Source organism: Sinocyclocheilus rhinocerous, unplaced genomic scaffold (assembly GCF_001515625.1).
Source record: "Sinocyclocheilus rhinocerous isolate Xijiao unplaced genomic scaffold, SAMN03320098_v1.1 scaffold1382, whole genome shotgun sequence".
NCBI classification, from domain to species: domain Eukaryota; kingdom Metazoa; phylum Chordata; class Actinopteri; order Cypriniformes; family Cyprinidae; genus Sinocyclocheilus; species Sinocyclocheilus rhinocerous.
Window position 1 is genome coordinate 230,527 of NW_015657958.1, and position 4,247 is coordinate 234,773.

Here is a 4,247-nt window from a genome sequence, read left to right on the forward strand (position 1 = left end):
CCAGAGGCAGTTAGAGAGGCTGAAAGAGAGCCTACCTACTCAAACTACTGCCAAAGACGGAGCTCTGAAGAACGGAGGCTTCAGCCGTATGACTCTCTAAAGGAGAGGAAGCCTAACAACACTCAGTCCTAGTTGAGGAGCTCTTAAGGGTGGAGATCTCAGCATAATGACTCTCTAAAACGAGAGGAGACCTAACTACACTCAACGCTAGACACCTTTACAGTACAGCCTACACACTAAAGGTACGGCCTAGGCGGAGATCTAGAGAGCAGAGGCTTTAGCAGAATGACTCTCTTAAACAAGAGGAAGCCTAACAACACTCACTCAACAAAATACACTTATAATGAAACCCGTTTCCAGACCCTCAGATTGAATCCTCATCATTGATCCAGCCTCAGAGTCCACTTTTAAGTGCACATGATGAGAGGGGGGAGGGGCACCGTGAGGAGAGAAGGAGGGCTGAAGTTAGGTACCAGTACCAGCTCCAGATGGCTGACCACGTCCGCACTGGATCTTTCCCCTTAGATCCTTTCTCTTATTTCTGAACTCACGTCTCCTCTGCGACCTACTCCTCCTAGGAGGAGGACCTCGAGTAGCCACACTAACCACCTGGCCCTGTCTCCAACCCACAGACCAGGTTCCCCCTTGTGCTTGGGCGTAGAGAGCCAGATCTGTGGTGCGGCGCAGCTCAGCTACCGCCTCAGGGGAGAGCCCCTGACCCTGGTCTAAGTCCTTCAGCAAATCAGCCTGGTATGCCTGCAACACTGACATTGTATGCAAGGCAGCACCAGCCTGACCTGCTGCTGCATATGCCCTACCATTCAAGCGAGATGTCTACTTTAATGGCTTGGATGGCAGGGCCGGAGCCTTCAACGTTGATGTCACCCCAGCCGAGAGATAGCTCGCAAGCGTCTCTTCGATAGGGGGCATCGCCGCATATCCATGCTCACGCCCCCCTTCGACGTTAGCATAATTAGCATGCTGGTACCGATGGATGCGGGCTGAATATGGTTTATCCCATGCCTTCTCGATCTCACTATGAAGATCTGGAAGGAATGGGAGGCTCACGGGAGCTGGGCGGTTATGTCCAGAAAGAAATCGCTCATCAAGTCTGCTGCGAGCAATTTCCCCTTTTTCGTGCCTCCACTGCAGGTCTAACCTAGCAGTAACACGATCCATGACCTCCAGCAGCTCATCATACGTGGGGCAGGCAGACTGAGAAGGCTCAGAAATATCCTCTTCACCCTCATCAGCCAAATCCTGCTCACCATGACTGGAAGCCAACAGAGCACTTCCTGCTGGATCAGAGGATGTAAGTGACAGCACATCCTCTTCCAGCAGTTCACCATCGTCAGCCGCCGACGAGCGCGAGAGATTAACCCCTCTCTCGAACTCGTCAGCAAGCTCCATCTGTGATCCCCACGATCTCAGTCTCCTCGCTGCCTCAGCAGCGGCAGGACCCGAGAAGCGGGGGGCTGATGATTGTCTCAATTCCCTCGAGAAAAGGGACAAACGAGAGCGGAGCTTTCTCAATGAGAAACGCTCACAATGAATGCACTCCGTTCCCTCGAGAACAGAGCGCGTGTGCTCTTCGCCCAAACACATAACGCATAGGTCGTGCGCGTCATCTGGTGTCAGATAGCGCTGACACGGATCCACACACTTCCTAAAACGCTTCACAATAGATATTGTTCTTACCAAGTCACACTTCAGAAATAAACAACCCTGAAGACAAAAAAGAGGATGACGTATTCCACAGGTGCTCTTTTATACCCGCAGTCGCTCATTTGCTTATGTTATAGGCTTCCGCCTGCCAATGTCAAGTTCATTGTTGTTTTTTCATTCATGCTTCAGACACCAGACGCACTGAAGGCGTTCCCCTAGTGCCCTCTACAGGACGCAGCGTGGAGTTCCCTTTCGAAAGGGAATCAAAGTTTTTCAATGCACTCCAAAACACGTTTTTAAAGCAGACTTTTTCCAGGACTGAAGTTAATCAGATTTACAGGGGAGATACAGCAGATGACAGCTTTCTCGGAGATTTCTGTTTTTGTCTACAGGTGGAGTGTGTCTGTGCAGTTTGAATGTTTTTCTGTGTACAGAGTGGAAAATAACAACTGCAAACTAATTAGCAAACCAGACCACAAATTGTCCCCACTTCCCACTTGCCCAAAGTCTTTCCTTTTTTTATTATCGTTTTGCTATAATGTGCAAAATAGCTCTTTCTGCATCTTCTGTTCTCTGTATGTTGTGAAGAATTTTCTGTTTTCCTCTGAGAGTTTCATTACTATAATTGGGATTTTCCATCAACATCAACCCCAAACAGGACATAGCAAGCCTATGACCAAGAAGAGCTACAGTGACCTAGAAGGGAAATGGATTGTCAAAGAATTTATTTGTTAAAGAAAAACCTGTAGTAAGAAAAAAATAAATAAAGTGAAAATAAATATATGTATAAAGTGAATTTTGCTGAAAAAATAATTAATTATTAGCATAAACAGACTTGTGAATCTGTGGTCATTCATGAAGCACTGATGAACACTGCCTGCAGGTTGGGTTCTGCCTGGGCTTTCAATTCTGTAAATATGTTTGTTAACCATGGTTCCATTTCTCTTCTTATTTGCAGAAATATGCCCTGGATGGCAGCATAATTTGGTTCATAATTATCCTATGATGATCATGACATGCACCTTCTGGTGATAAGCAACATTTCTAAAGAGCTCACTGGTTTCACTGGATGACACCATATTATCTTTAAACACATTTTTATAGTTTGTTTAGCTTGGCATAATATGTATTATGATCCTTAGAAATTGTTTCAAGGGGTCAATTGGGGGTGGGGAGGGTTAATAGCTTGAAGGAATGTCCTTTATGTTTTGAAATAAAAGAGATTTTATTAAAAACTGCCAAAAGGACTCATTCTGAACATCGATATGTATACATATGAACACATGATTGCCACATTTACATGTTAACAATATCTATTTGGTAGGCCTGGCATATCACCTGGACTAGCCCAATGATTGCTGTGAAAGGACAGCTGACAATCAAGTTAAGTCTTTGTGATAGCCATTGAAAGATAGATGACAGGTAGAAATAGACCCCATTGGTGTTTGTCATGGGCTAGCTGCCTATGGCAGCAGTCCTCAGTTCATGTTGGACACATTCAGTTTTGGCCTTTATGCCAAATAGTCCCTGAAGTACCTCTCAGCACTCTCACAGAGGACTACGAATGCTCCAAAGTGAGACTACAGAAGAAAAGGAATCTTGTGAGAGTCCATCAGGCCATCAGAAGTGCTGTACTGACCTTATGAACTGGACAAAAGTGGATCCCATCCAAAGTCATGCAGCAAGCAACATAAACCATGAGGCGTAGAAACATCCAAAAAGGAAGAGGCGGCTTTAGTCTGGGGTCACGCTACATCCTCCTGTTTAAAGAGGGATCCATGGTCAGTCTCTACAAACAAACATCAATTCCAAATCAAATCCAGATTGCAGAAAATGTTTTCAGTGGCTGTGGATCAGGCGTAAAAGGTCTCCTAGTTAGATATGGGAAATTTAGAGTTGAACAATTCTAGTTTCAGATCTCAGTTAATGATTCTTAAAGGTTCTGTTTATGATCTTTTATTACTTGTCAAGACGAAATATTTTGAAAAAAAGAAATGCAATTCCACTGCCAAATGATGAGATAACTTAGAAGATATATAGGGCAGAGTGGGGTAAGATGAGCCAGTGTGTAAGTTGACCCACACCTTGTAACGTGCCAACTGTACACTTTTACTGTCATGTGACCATATATTTTGGAACCACCCGTCATTTCTGCTAGGCTGTGAAAATAAGAAACACACGGGAGGACTGAAATAACAATTCTAGTTTCAGATCTCAGTTAATGATTCTTAAAGGTTCTGTTTATGATCTTTTATTACTTGTCAAGACGAAATATTTGGAAAAAAAGAAATGCAATTCCACTGCCAAATGATGAGATAACTTAGAAGATATATAGGGCAGAGTGGGGTAAGATGAGCCAGTGTGTAAGTTGACCCACACCTTGTAACGTGCCAACTGTACACTTTTACTGTCATGTGACCATATATTTTGGAACCACCCGTCATTTCTGCTAGGCTGTGAAAATAAGAAACACACGGGAGGACTGAAAGACACCCATTTACTGTAAAAAACTGTTTTTGGCTTGTCAAAGTACAATTTTAGCATAACAGATGTAATGGTTGTTACATCAAAGCAAATTTATC